This window comes from Chlorocebus sabaeus, chromosome 18 (genome assembly GCF_047675955.1).
Source record: "Chlorocebus sabaeus isolate Y175 chromosome 18, mChlSab1.0.hap1, whole genome shotgun sequence".
Taxonomy (NCBI): Eukaryota; Metazoa; Chordata; class Mammalia; order Primates; family Cercopithecidae; genus Chlorocebus; species Chlorocebus sabaeus.
In genome coordinates, this window is record NC_132921.1 from 43,278,150 (window position 1) to 43,294,269 (window position 16,120).

Sequence of the window (16,120 nt, forward strand, 5' to 3'; positions counted from 1 at the left end):
CCAAGGCCTTGGTAGCATGGGGTCATTAGGGGATCTCCTGATCCACGGGTTGCAAAGATCTGTGGGAAAAGCATGATTTCCCCGGGCAAGGTCGCACAATCCCTCACCACCTCCCTTGGCTGGTGTGGGGGCTCCCCAATACTTTACTTTTTACATGTATTTTCAAAATTCTTTTATGAGCTCTAAGAAGGTAGAAAATAATCATGCTACTAGATTAGATGAAAATATTTATGTAGAAATTGAGCCATTATCTATTTAGCTCAGATCCATAGAAACTGACATTCCCACAAGAATGGATTGTGGTTAGAATTCTGGAAGAGTAAGAACTGGTGAATACCTATGCTTTGTAAAAGAAGATTTAATTGTTTCATTTGCTTTAACAACATGCCTAGGATTGAATAGTGAGGGTGTACAAAAGCATCTTTGGGGCATTTTGGTGTCTGAAGATGGTGGGGAATGCAGTGCCTGTGGATAACAGAATTCAATTTTTACTTCAAATAATCTGGAAACATTCTGATCACCTCAGTCACTATTTGAGGACAAGAACAATGAGCTGGGAACCATGTGGGAGAATTGCAGCTGCTGAAGTTCTGCTCACAGAACGAGTTTTTTACATTAATAACAAGGGGTTTCACCATCAAACTTGCGAGTTGCAAGACTGGTTTTCTGAGTGCATTTTTAAAGAATACCCATTGGAGATATTTGCTACACAATGTACCATAATTTGACATTCTTTGAAGCAGCCAACAGCAGAGAAGGATCAGAAAGATACAAACTTTTAAGACATTGCTCATTCTAGCTTACTTTGAACTTTAAAGCCTCTTTTTCAGTGATAACAGAGTCTACAGTGGGCGATCAAACTTGGAAATCACAGCTTGAAATGCCCATCCAGATGAAGTCGTGCAGAAAATGAAACAAATCTGGCAGAACAAGACTGTGGTCAGAGAAACAAGACAATGTCAAAGGAAAGGGCAACAAGTAGATAATCAGGACCAATTTCTTTTCTTTCTTCCAACTCCCTCTTGCTCCCATGACCCAGTTTCCTGTCCAAAGGTAGGGATCCTAAGAGTGTACAGAAAAGAGTCACATGCAGACCAGATTTGAAATATGCAGAGAATTCCGTGGAGACTCTGATGGCTAGGTCGCTCACTGTAGCTGCACACCCACATCCAGAAGTTCAAGGAGACATCTCTGGGATAATAAAGATCTAGGAAGTATGTAGCTGCCATATATAAGTCAGAGCTTCAGAATTAAGCCACGTGATGATGAAAGATGTCTTGGTCCTCCTAACTGATTCAGAACATCTATGTATGTCTCTCTTTTCACCTAAATTATACATTTGTTGAGACAAGGAGTTATCTCAGAGCTCTTAATGTTACCCCCAGCACCTTGTACTTATGGGGCATTTGATATGTGAATTTATTTTAGTAACCACTTTTGCATGTATGTGTGTATCTGTGTGTGTTTTGTTGTTATTTGCTAACGAGAATTTAATATTAGATGATAATTTTTCCCAATTAACTGGTATTTATGGAGTTTTAAGGGTTTTTTTTTTTTTTTTTTTCTAGGCCACTGAAAACCTTCCAACCCATGAAATTTTTTCTCATCTTGCCCTATCTAGCTACATTTTGAATATTTCCTTGGCAACAATCATTAAGAATGAGTCATTTCTCTAATTCTTCTTTTCCAGGGCACCGTTGAGCTGTTGCAACTGTTCTGCTGGTAAGTACTTTTATGTGCTTGAGAGAAGTGGAGTGGAAACTAATTTTTCTGTGACCCATAATTTTATAATTTGTATTTTTGAGAAATAATCCATTTTCAAAGTGACTCTCCCTTAAGTCTTCATCTTTTGTTCTAACTTACTTCCTGTATTAGATTTGTCTTAAAATTAAATGAAAAGTGGAAGAGAAAAAAATAGTAAAATCTCAGAAGTAAACATACAGCTTCTAAAAATATTAGAACTGGGGACAAACTTGTTTGATACCTGGCAGCATAATCTTAGAGAGGTTGAGTGGCTTCTTTAACATAACGTGGTTGTCTGCTAATGGTTACAACAGAATTCAAAATTCCTAATTATTCAGTGTATTATCTAGTAACTGATAGTGGCTAATTCATGCCATAAAGTAAGTAGAAAATGTAAATATATATTAGGTACTAGAAAAACAAATTCTACTGAGGATGGTTTTATATTTGCATGTTATTATATTATAGAATACAATTATACAAAAAATGTTTATAATACAATTTCATATAATTTTATAATAGCATTTAATGTTAAATGTGCTTTCATATACATTATCTTTTGCATCTTTTTTCCCATGAAATTTATATATTTTTATTATTCCCAGATTAAACCTCATAAATATAAAATGGTTAATAAGTGATGAATCTGAGATTTAACTTTGGTTTTTAGTTTTTTTTTCTCTAGGAATCATGCCCAAAGACCCAGATTTCACCAGTTTTCTGGTGGAACAAAGTCTGTTAACTTTTATTCATGTTCATGTCCTTGAATGGCCTATGTCCACATTCTTTCTTCTCAGGAGGTAGAGATTAGTTCTCTGCAGACTCCACAGCTAGACTGTGCATCTAGAATTATTTAAATGAATGTGTGAGGTGGCATCAACCCTTGACTTCATTCCAAACTGTAGCTGACCTACACTTATATTGACCTTATTCTAAACTGGTCTATTTTTCTAAGTGAATTTAATATTATCTGTTAAATTTGTACAAATAGTTGGCTAGATTTTTTGTTTTTTCTTTGTAAGAACCAAAAGAAGTAAACCAACAGAAAAATAGATAGAAATGAATAGAATTATATTTCTCGAATTTCACACTGAGTGGGAATTCATTTAATACATTTAATGGGTGTTGTCTTTGTTTTGTTTTGCTATCACAGAACACCTGAGGCTGGGTAATTGACAAAGAAAAGACGTTTATTTAGCTCATGATTTTGTATGCTGGGAAATCCAAGAACATAGCACCACATCTGACTTGTTTCTGGGGAGGGCTACGTGCTGGATCAAAACACAGCAGAGAAGTGGAAAAGTGAGTGAGTGTGTGCAAAGAGATCATGTGGCAAGAAACAAAGCAAGACAGAATAGAGAAAGCAAAGCTCACTTTTATATCAACTTGCTGTCTAGTAACTAATACAGTCTGTGAGAGCAAGGATTCTTTCACTCCCTTGGGAGGGCATTCATCTATTCATGAGACATCTGCTTCCATGACCCAAATATTTTGCACTAGGACCTACCTCTCAACATTGCCAGACTGGCAATTAAGCTTCAGCATGAGTTTTTGTGAGGATAAACCCCATCCAAACCATAGCATTCTGCCCCTGGCTCTCTATAACTTGTCTTTCTCAGGTACAAAATATAATCATTCTATCCCAATACTCAAAAAAGTCTTATTCCAGTGTCAACTCAAAAGTCCAAAGTCCATGTGTAAGCCTGTAAAATCAAAAACAAATTATTTACTTCCTAAGTTTAATAGTTGTACAGTCATAGGGTAAATACTTCTGTTCCCCAAAAAAGAAATTTGTCCAAAGGAAGGAGTAATAGACCCCCACAAAAATCTGAAACCCAGCAGGGCAGACATTAAATTTTAAAGCTCTAGCGCAGTCTTACATTCCATGTGCTGTCTCCAGGACATACCGGAGCAAGGGCCAGATGTCCAAGGCCTCAGGGAATCCGATACCCATAGCTTTGCTGGATGCACCCCATGTGACTACTCACAGGTTAGAGTTCAGCGCCTGTGACTTTTTTCAGGCTAGAATTATACCCTGGCACTTTTACAGTTCTGGTATCATGGCAGCAGCCCTTCTTCAATAGCTCCACTAGGCTCATGGCTCTATGGTGGCTCTGGCCCTGTGACAGGTTTTCCCTGGGCTCCCAGGATTTTCAGTACATCTTCTGAAATCTGAGTGGAAGCCACCAAGCCTCCTTAGCTCTTGAATTCTGTTCATCTGCAGACTTAACACCATGTGAAAACCACCAAGACTTACATGGTTTGCACTCTCTAGGGTGGTAGTACAAGTCATACCTGGGACCGTTTGAATAATGGCTGCTCCAAGGATGTGAGGAACAGTGTTTCAAGGTGGGGCAGGGTAGCAGCAATCTGGGCCTGTTCCCCCAAAAATGTTTTGTCCTCCTAGACCTCTAAGCTTGTGATGGGAGGGGTAGCCTTGAAGAATTTTGAAATGCCTTCAGGGCCTTCAGGGCCTTTTTTCATTGTTTTGATGTATAGCACCCGGTTCCCTTTTATATATGATAATGTTCAGTAAGCAGTCTACTTGGCTGCACCTTTGGATTTCTCTTGAAGATAGTCTTTTATTCCCTATCAGACAGCCGGACTGCAAATTTTCCAAATCTTTTTGTTCTATTTCCCTTTTCTCTAAAAACTCACTATAAGTAGTTAGAGGTAACAATGCAACAGCCTGAGCACTTTCTTGTTTCAAAATTTCTTCCACCAGATGCACTATTTCATTACTCTTAAGTTCAGCCTTCCACAAACCCCTAGAGCATACACAAAGTGCAGCCAAATACTTACCCATAGTTAGAAAGGATTAACTTTCCCTCAGTTCCCAGTAAGTTTTTTATTCATTTCCATGTGAGACTTCATTAAAACAGACTCTGTGATTTATATTTCTTTATTTTTAATATTTAATTTATTTTAATTTCTGTTTTACCATCTATAATTCTAGCAGCATTTTGGTCACAACCACTTAACCAATTTCTAAGAAGTTCTAAACTTTTCCTCACCTTTTTGTCTTTCTCTGAGCTCTCACCAAAGTCACCCTTAATGTTGTATTATTGGCAATTCAGGCTTTTTGTAGTCTGCTCCAAATTTTTCCAGTCACTGCTCCTTAACCAATTCCAAAGCTGCTTTATAGTATCTTTATAGCAGCATCCCACTCCTCAGTATGAATTTTCTCTCTTAGTCTGTTTTGTGTTGCTATAACAGAAAACTTGAGGCCACGTAATTTATAAAGAAAAGAGATTTATTTAGCTCACAAGTCTACAGGTTGGGAGTTCAAAAGCATAGCATCTCATCTGTCCAGTTTCTGGAGAAAACCATGTGCTGGGTTGAAACATGACAGAGAAGCAGAAGAGTAGGCAGTCATGTGCAGAGAGATCCCATGGTGAGAAGGGAAATAAGAGAATATCCAGGAAGCCAAACTCATTTTTATCACAACCCAAACTCTGGTAACTAATTTAGTCTTACAAGAGTGAAAATGCACTCACTCCTATGGGAAGGCATTAATCTATTCAAGAGGGACCCGCTCATGTGAGCTAGATACCTTCTGTTAGACCACACCCTCCAATATTGCTTCACTGGCCATTAAACTTGAACATGAGTTTTAATGGGGACAAACCACATCCAAACCATAACAAATGTCATCTTCCCTAATAGAATTCTTCATCTGAGAGGAGCCATTCACAGTGTATTTAGAGAATATTAAATACTTATGCATTAAAAATTACAATAAAATATAATCAGATGAAATTCAATGTTGACTATTCCTAATTTTTCTCTTTTAGGGCCAAAATTCATGTTATCAGAAAATACACTATTGGAGTCCCTCTGGTTTGAAAACATTGGTTAAAATATTATTGTCTCCTCTAAATAGTTGTTGAGTACCTCATATGTGTCATGCACTGTGAGAGGAGTAGAGAGTCTGAAAGAGTTTCTGCACAGCGCTATCTGTTCAGGGGTGGTGGTAATTATTCCTCTTAAGGAGATTAAGATCTTTCAAAGAAAACAGAGACACATATAAGCAATTACTACATATTGTGGTTAGTGATATGATATAATACAGCAGGGACTCCAAAAGAACCCAAAGAATAGACACACAATCCAAAAAGGGAGAAAAACTGCAGAAAAATTTCTGGAAAAGAAGACCCATGCTCAGAAGCCTGGGGGACTGTTGGTCATTCTAGCAGAGGGATCACCGTGGACAAAGTACAAAAGGCATAGACAAACTCTGAGAAAATAAAAGGTATTTCAATGAGTCTGGAGTGCAACACACAAGGAGGAAAGTGGTGCAAATTAGATAGGACTAGACATGGGGGAGATCTGACCTAAATAGTGATAAAGAATAGAATTGGAGATATTCAGAAGGTGGAAGTGAGAGGACTTTCTGATTCATTGGATATTAGTGGCAAGGCAGGAATCTAGGGTGAGCTTTACGTTTCTGACTCAGATAGAGGATAATTTGCTGTGCCCTTGACTGGGAGTGGGAATGTGGTAGCAGGGAAAAGAAGGTCATTTCAGAAAGTAAAAGTGTGCAAGGATTAGTGTTACTTGAATTGCCCCAAAATATCCCCAAGACAAGCAAAGGGAAACCATGTATAAACATGTCTTTATGCCCCACAGAAAACATTTTAAGAGCTTCATCCAGCCTATGACCTGAAAGTGTGTTGTAGAAACGTGAATGTAGATATTTGGAGTCATTCACATAGGATTATTCTACCATTGCATTGGAAGGTGAAATGTTAGCATCTTTGTCTTAATAAGAGACATCTCTCTAAACACAAGTCTACCTTTTCCAAAATATGGGTAAAGCCCTTGTGTGACTCCCAGGCACAACAGAAATCAGATATATTATTGGCAGGAAACCAGCATAAGTACAACCCCACAGACCCACAGAGTTTGTTGTTTTTGACACTGCTTCTTTGGACTCTAACATCCGCTTCCCATTCCTACTAAGAGGTTGTCTGGTCCCTGAGGCTTTTCTGATCAACCCAATTGAACAAGCTAGTCTCCATCCTCTGAAGCCATGAATAATGTATGTCATTCTTAAACCTTGAGCATGGATTTCTTTGTGTTGTAGCTGCTTTTTGTTTTTCAGTTGTATATGTCTTGCCTGTCTGGTAGCCTGCTTGCTCTTTGAATCGAGTTATAATTTCTATACAGAACTCATTGGATCTTTATATCTGGCCATATAATAGATATACAATTAGACAGAGGATTTGCTAAATTATTTTTTTAATGATGCTTTATTTTTGGGCACTCATACTGGGAAATGTCATCAGTACTTCATATAGTTTCTTTAAAAGGTAACAGTTTTAATGAAAATACCAATCAATCTTCATGGCTGTTAAAGGGCATTGCTACTGTGTCTTAATAAATTTAAATGATGGGATGTTCTTTAAGAAAATCTTGCTAATAGAAGAAGCCTAGTTATTTCAATAAAAGTAATAGACAATGTTCTGCTGTAAGGAACAGAATTAAGAACCTAATTATAGTTCAACTATGCAGTAGTAGGCTACCCAATTTATAAAATTGATGTGTTTCAACAGGCGTGGCGTTTTCTACTCTGTGTGAGTGCGTGTGTGTCTCTGTGTGTCTGTGTCTCTCCATTTATAGCATTAAACTATGTTTTACTTTAATTTGAAATAGCTCTATGTTAAGAGGTATTGTGTGCTTGATGCTGTGGGCAGGCTGGTAAGGATTTTGGCAAAGGCATATTCCTAAAAAGGGATTGTAACTTTATTATTGCACTATACCTCAAGGCCCTAAGACGTAATAGAAATAAAATAAATTTAATGTATTAAAACATAAATCCATTCTGCCTACCTTATACTTTCCTGAAGTAGCCAAATATTCAGGAGGGGATACTTAGAACAAAAAAGGAGAACATGTACCGAACAGGCCAGTGAAATAATAAAATTCGGAACGACATTCACTAGGTCAATCTGCCACCAAATGTTTGCCAATTGACCACTTGGATGTTAGCTTTATATTTTGCACCATTGGGATTGCCAGGAAGGCAAAAAACAAACAAACAAACAGTTTTTTTCCCTCAAAAATCTATATAGCATTTCTTGGGTATTGATGCTGATAGAAAGCAAAAAATTGTATGTAAATAGTATAAGATATAGAAAGAAATTAATATTAATTGAGAATACATTAAGTGCCAAGAAAAAGAAGACCATTTAGTTCACATACGCACTATAATTAAACTTTATCCTGAGGAAACTGAAACTCATTTGATTAGGTAAGTTACTCAGATTCAAAAAGCTTGACTTTTGTGCTAACTAGATTGCCTCAGTATAGGAGCTAAACTCTACAGAAAGGGAAGCGGAAGATACCATATACACTGATATTAGACAAATCTGAATTTGATCAAAGTCCCTTGTTTTTCCAATTAAAAAAAGAGCCAGGTGAAATATTTTACCCAATTTAAATAATTAAATGCAAGATTTGGGGGCTGTAACAGAAATATTCAAAAGTCTACTTAAAACAGTTTAATTTAAACTTAGTATTATATGCTTTTTTAATGTTACATATTTAAAATGTGTTCATCTGGTGATATTGCAGTTTTCCACTCTCAATTACATGAAAGAATTTTATTTAAACTACTCTTGGTCATCTTTAGTCTTATTAGCTTCACTAGAGCTACACATTAAGTCATTGGATACACTTCAGTTTTCCAAGGCTTACTATATTTATGGATGTCTAATATGTTTGAGATAGAGTAATTTTTTGTATATAAGTATTTTTACTTTCAAACAATCTCAAATTTTTGCAGGTACAATGCAGCATATTTTCTTTTCTTTAACTACTTGATAGTAATTTTTTATTAGATTCCCCAATACCCTTTGGTAACTTCAGTGTATATATTTTTTTTATGAAAAAGGCATTTTTCTATATCAGGAGTCAGTGAACTGTGGCTCATAGGCCAAACCTCACCTGCTACCTGTTTTTGTAAATAAAGTTTTATTGGAACACTTCCACATTTGTTTACATGTTGTATATGACTGCATTTATACTACAGTGGCAGATTTAAGTAGTTGTGACTGAGGCTGTATGGCACAAAAAGCCTAAAATATGTACTCTGGATCTTTACAGAAAAAAAATTGTGTGACAATACTTGTCACACATAATACAGTACAACCATGAAAACTAGAAAAGTAACATTGCTGCATCACTACTTACCATCTAATCTATAGACTCCAGTCAAATGTCTACAATTGCCCCAGAAATATCCTTCAAGGAATCTTTTTCATTTACCTTCCATGTCTCTTTAGTCACATTCAATCTACAATGCCTCCATGAAAGCCTTTCTTTGACTTTCATGACATTGACACTTTTAACCATTGTAGGCTGGTTATTGCAATTTGGGTTTCTTCTGAGGTTTCCTTGCAATTAGAGTCAGGTTATGCATCCTTGGCAGGACTATCACAGACAGACACACCTGCTGGGTCCTTCCCATTGCACCTTGCATGTGTGCTCAGTTTGATCACTTAATTAGAGTGGTGTCCAGCAGTCTGCTCCACTGGGATATTACTTTTCTTCTCTTTATATTTATTAAGTATTGTGTATTTTGACACAATATATTTTAATATATATAATATATGATATTTATGTATTATATATACTACATTTATATCTTATATAGATATAATTTATTATATATAATATAATAAATGTATTATATAATAATTTATATATGATATTTATATATAAATATATTAATAAAATAATTTATTATATTATATATAATTATATAATATATAACAATAATTTATTATATAATAATAATTTATTATACATAATATATATTATATATGTGTTTATATATTCTCAGAGTATGTATATATGTGTTTATGTGTACTTATATACATGTTTATGTATATACGTGTTTATGTGTACTTTTTAAAGAAGGTATTTGTCTTAAACTGAAAATTATCTCAAAAGCAAGATCTTTTTTAAGATTAAAGAAATAACAGTTTGCTTATTGTGGCATTTCAGACACTGAGACAGGTGGTACATAAGAATCATGAAGACTAAAATATCAAACCCCTGTGTCATTTAATGAATCCTTTTAACTTCATTAAGTGTATGTTTAATGATCCCTATTCATGTGGCTCCTGTTATTTTCAGCCTGTAAGACAAATACATGAGAACATGTCTCAACATCACCATACAGCTCTAAAGAAACTCCTGTCCTCAAGTCTGAGCCTTCTGTGTTTTTCTTTTTAAACTTATACATACCCATCACTTCCATTACCACCTCTCATAGATAACAGTTGCTCCAAAAACATTTGTTAAATAAATGACCAAAGAATGAACAAATGATTATACACATGCTATGACTGGTCTTACAAGCCAGCATACTATATTTTGCAAAAGTACTTCTGACTAATTCTTTGGAAACTATATGTTGCACACACACTTGAGGGTTATTGAAAACTGCTATATAATTAAAAATATTGATTCATAGAAACATAAACCTAGAAGGGACAAATAAGCCAAGTTTCATTTGGTCTGTGTCTACTGCACTTTAAAAGGGAAGTTTATTTTTAAAAATCAAATAGGTTGTTTAGCATCCTACAAAATAAAAACCATTGACTAGATTATTTTAAAAAATCAATTCATTATCTTACATCTGGGTAGACACACACTTAGAGATTTCAGACAGGTAAACTAAAACATAAGCACACACTCAGCTATATATCCTGAGATGCCCAGGGCCTAGCAAGCACACAGCATTTCTTTGTTAACTCTTTGGTGAGGCTTACACACAGGAAGTTAAGCCTAAGTTTTTATATATTTTTTCTCTTTATCTCTCAAAGATATTTTAAATTTATTCTTCCTACCTAAATTCTGCCCTAAATCAGAAACATTCAGGGAAAACCAATCCACAGGCATTTTCTTTAACTTCTCCTGTGTTTCATCCATCTGTGAGCTAACTAAAATGAATTCCAAAGGCTTGGAAAGGATTAGGTTAAGATATAATCTTGAAAATACTTAATAAACATAGGGAACTGGAACACATAACATTCAGCCAGGAATCCAACTGACTTCGACTCAAAGTGGCCCCCTACGATAAGCCTACAGACTTGCAGAGCATGAATCCACAGATTTGATTATATTATCCCTCCATTCCCCTAGCCACAGGGGTAAAGCTTTTGCCTGCATGTCTCAGTGCCAATCCAAACAATGATATGACTTACCACTTACAGCCATGGCGCGTATTCCTCATCAGAAGGCTTTATGAATGGGAGCTCATTAATCAAGCAGTCATCCCAAGAGGCAGAGCAGAGGCAGAATCTGAGCTTGGAAGGTGTCCGGAAACTGCCAGGTGCAGAAGCAGGCATTTACTCGCTCGTTCATCAGTGCCTGGGTGTCAAAAGGGCTTTCTAAATAACTATGCTGACTAACGCTCCAATTCTAGTTTCTGCATTTCTACCTATTTCACAGCCTGTGCCTATCAGCTCCAAGACAGATCCTAACCTTTGCCTTTAGACAGACATCCATTTGAAATCCATCTTTAGCAAATATTAAGTTTGTGGGTTTGGACAACTTAGTTGAATGTTTTGATGATTAATTTTCTCATCCATAAAACTGGGATCTTTATTTTCTGGGGTTGCTGAGAAAATTTTATAAGATGACATAAGCAAAGAACCTACCAGGGTCTGATTACATGGCTGGCTTTCTATTAATTTTTTAAGAAAAAGTGTGTTATAATTGCTTTCCTGAGGCACTCTCATTTCTCCCTTATTTTGGTCACATCATCATCATCATATCTCTTTTATTGAGTGTGACTTTTTGCCATCCTATTGCATGTGTGGGGAATGTGTGTATGTTTATGTTTGCATGTATATATGTACGCATAGCAAATTGCCTTTATGTATACATAGTTAAGAAACCTGGAAGGGACTATGATTTATGTGACTTATTCATGTTAAACAAATAATATTCACATTAACTCTGTGAATACATATTGTTCTCATTTTACAGCTGAGGAAACCAAATCTGAACGAGATTAAGAAACATGAACAGTATCAAATGACTAGACAATAATATCTCAGCTGAATTCAAATCATCCTTTTTAACTCCACCATCTACCTGCTCCATCTGAGAATCACTAGCCACTCAATTAAATCACTTAACATCTTATCTTAGTTGCTCATTTCATTTGGGAGCAAGGAGAACAGGGTTCTCGTTCTTCAGCCAATGAGCTGGAGAAACCTGGACAAATAATTTAATTGCTTCAGGCCCAATGTCCAATCACTGAAATGTAAGAAAATAAGAAATAATCTTTAAAATTCTTTCAGTTAAATAAAACACTGATTCTTAATACGTATCTGAAAATATACTAGAAACTGAATGTGCAAATTAGGATAATGAATTGCACTCTAAATTTAAAATGCAGGAAAAGATGTATTTTATTTCTTATTTATACATATATATTATTTCAAGAATTGTATATATCAACATACTTTCTGTATAATAAAAATGTGTAATATATGTGTTTTGGCCCTTGTAGTATACAACCATTTTCCATCAAAATGTTCATCTAAACATTCACAACCACTCAGTGAAGAAGACATGGCAGTTGCAATGCCCCTTTTGAAGATGAAAACACCAAGTCATTGAGAGTGTGAATGAGCTCATGTTTGTGAATATAGTGTGTCTTCCTTAGGACTCAATTACTCCTACAGTGAGTTGAATAGTGTTGCCTCCCTCCACACACATAAAAAAGCCTTCATTTCCAACTGAAATTTCCTAATGTGACCTTATTTGAAAATAGAGTCTTTACAGATGTAATTAATTGATGTAAGATGAAGTCATATTAGATTAGGGTGGGACCCTAAATCTAATGACTAGTGTCTTATAAGAAGAGGAAAGGAGACACAGACACACTGGGAAAGAGACTATATAATGAAGGTGGCAGAGATTGAAGTGATGCAACTGTAAACCAAAGAATGCCAAGGGTTTCCAGCATCCACCAGAAACCAGGAAATGTAAGGGAAGGATTTTTTCCCCAGAGCTTTCAGAAAGTGCATGCCCTGGTGACACATTGATTTCAGACTCCTAGCCTCCAGAAGTGTGACAAAATAAATTTCTGTTGTTATAAGCCACTCAGTTTCTGGTATTTTATTACATCAGTGCTAGGAAAATAATACAAATACCAGAAGGTAGAAGTCTCAGCACCATGTTTTCTGATGATGTGAGCCTAGACTAGAGTGAGGACAATGAGGATAACACAAGTGAATAGATGTAAAGAATTTATTATTTCCTTCCACAACCATGTACTGAAGTGACTGGCATGATCTAATACATGATTTTAAGAGACTGTTAAAACAAAGGAACAAAGTTGGAGGCAAGGAAGCCAGAGGGAAGACTACACAGCAATGCGTTAAAAAGATTATGGTGGATAGATACAGGTGAATAATGATGAAGACGCTGAGAAGGTTGCTTAATTTATAATATACTGGTGTCAAGTCATGGGCATAAGAGAGCCGCAATAATAGAAGTTTAAGTTAAGAGAAAGGAGGTTTGAAATTGAGATTTTAGAGGGGTTAGGCTATTGATGGTGGTTTCGACAATGGCATTAAATGATTGAAGCAAGATGGAAGAAGAAACATTTGAAGTACAGAAGCAAAACAAAATAAGTCAAATTTTTAAAATTTCATTTTACTATGGTAAGAACACTTAACATTCAATCTACGCTCTTAACAAATTTTAGGTGTACATTATAGTATTATTGATGATAGGCACAATGCTGTACAGCAGATCTCTAGAGCTTATTCCTCTTGTGTAATTGAAATTTATGACCATTGATTAGCAATTTCCCATTTTCCTCTCCCTCAGCCCCTGGTAACTACCATTCTACTGCTTGAGTCTCTGAAGTTGGCTATTTTAAATAGTTTCTGTAAGTGGAATCATGCAGTATTTGTACTTTTGTGATTGGTTTATTTCACTTAGCATAATGTCTTTGAGATTCATCCATATTGTTGATTATTGCAAGATTTTTTTCTTTTTTAAGGGTGAATAATATTTCATCGTATTCTTCTACAATAGTCCCTGAATATGGCTGAATAATGTAAGTCATCTCTTCCTCAGCTTCTAAAGGGCAAACACTGTGTCCTAGTCATCTTTGCATTACTCATACTTGTCATAATCCTGTTACTAAAGAAGTTACAAAGTGCTTGCTGTAGGATTAAATTATTAGAATATTATCTATGTCTGATTAAACTGATTTCTAAAAGAGTTTCTACTTCAAGTAATTAATGATGTGCTAGTGTTTTAACACTTGTGGTGTAACTGGAATTAGACAAGATCAATATACTTACATACACACACACCCCTACTGATTCTGCACTTTGGAAGAGCACAATGTAATTTCCCAAAGTACATAAAGCAGAAAAGGAGGTAGTGTCGCTGTCTGTGACCCAAGGCACAAGGATTCTGCTGTCAGCATGAGCTTTCATGGAAGAAAAAGGGGTTGAAAGCCACTTTCTCCATAAGTAGTATGTTTATGTATTATTCACAGTAGCAAATAATTGCAAAATGTCAACATTTCATCTTCCTCTTAAGAGCTTCTTTAGATTAGTGACCTAATTAACCATTAAGAAGAAAAGGTTTTTTAAGTGTAAATATGAAAAGAGAGAGTGTTTCTTAGCAGCAATTTGTGATCTTAAAATGTCACAGGCAGGCACATCACGGAGGTGCTACCAACCAGCACTTTTCAAAATATGACTCTGTGTCAAAAGCGTGTGCTGTGGATTTGTATTTTTTGTCTTTATTCTGAAACAAGCAATGCAAATATAGATATGGTTGCCTGAGAGATTTCCTTCTCCTTTTGAAAACCCTTCAACATTTTCTCTGACAGCCTAGGAAAGGTTGTTTTTAATCTGTTTAATATGAGGCTGTATTCTCCACAGATAATGACATATTTTCTCTTTCACTTTCTGAGCATATACATAGGAAAAAATACAGAAATGTCTCTCCTAACACATACTACATTTACATATATATACACACACCCCCCTAAACACAACATATATACATTCAGTGCACACATACAACACACATGCACAGACACACAGCATACACTAATATACAACCCAAATATGCATACATAACACATATAACTATGCGCACAACACACATGCACACATTTATATGCTGTCACATACATACCACATGCATACTTATATAACCATAACATCTTCTACATGCACACAATCAAATGGCATATTTACATATGAATTTTAAAGTCATCTCCTTAAGTCCTGACACACATGTCAAGATGTGACATCTCCTGGGAGATCTCAGCTGGAAGCATTTCTTGAACAGTCTTTCTGACAATTGACAGTAACCTGACCTTTTATTCAGACAGCCCAAAGGGACCAGGAATGAGCAAGATACATAAAATGGGAAAACACAAACAAACATCTACAACCATGTAGATTTCTTTTAAAAAGGTCCAAGTCAGCTTTAAATCCATTCTACCTGGCTTGCATCTCATATTGAGATAATGAAGTTCTGTTATCAGAAACAAATATGTTTTAAGAACCTGCCTCTCTTTTGGGGGTGATGATCAAGGCAGAGTCTAGATTATACACTATATTATGCAAATCAACATAGATAAAATTACTTTGCGCTGTTTTATTACAGCATGAAATTTCTAAAATGTTCTTAAGTAGTTAAACTCCATCTCAAAATGTCCTTCCATTGTTACACACACACACACACACACACACACACACACACACACACTCTTTATAAATAAACCTTTTAAGAGTGTTTGCTTTTTCTATTTTTGTAACTACTGCCTTTGTAATCACCAAGCATAAATAGTGGGTGCTAATAATTTTTTGATGAATAAATTAATTCAACCTTAAGAATAAGAATTCATATTTAATTAAAGCATCAAATGGTAACTATAATATGTAATCTATTTAAAAACTACTGAGACCTTACTAGGAGCCAGGCAATATGCAAGACCTTACTAGATGGAAAATATGAGAAAATCCTGCCCTGCAAGAGCCTTCAGACTCTTGGGAAAGACATAATATTTAACGTTAGTGCTAGGATAAGGGAAGGCACAGAATACTGCTAGAAAAACGGAAGGGAAATCTAACCAAACTTTGAGAGTCAGGAAACTCTTTCTCCATCTCAGGTCCTTCCTTCCTTGCTGAACATAACTTTATTTCCAGAAGCAGGTACTTGAAGGCCTATGATCTGAGGCAAAGAAAGCCATATTGATGGTGAGGAATCAGAAATACACATTGTGGTATCGCAATGTCTGCAAAGGCTTGAACTTCCATTCTAAGCCCACACTTTGTGGCAATTTTTGACAGGAAAAAAAATAAACTGTTTAAGA

The 16,120-nt window shown here is 35.7% G+C and overlaps 1 long non-coding RNA gene across 1 annotated transcript in view; it reads left to right on the plus strand.

Annotated features, from left to right (window-relative positions):
• Positions 1 to 1,049: 1,049 nt before the first annotated feature.
• Positions 1,050 to 16,120, plus strand: part of LOC103222513 (uncharacterized) — a 556,352-nt gene continuing 541,281 nt past the window's right edge. The window contains exons 1-2 of the long non-coding RNA XR_005234775.2: positions 1,050 to 1,141; positions 1,691 to 1,722. This is a non-coding gene — a long non-coding RNA (uncharacterized lncRNA). The remainder of the gene's footprint in view (positions 1,142 to 1,690; positions 1,723 to 16,120) is intronic.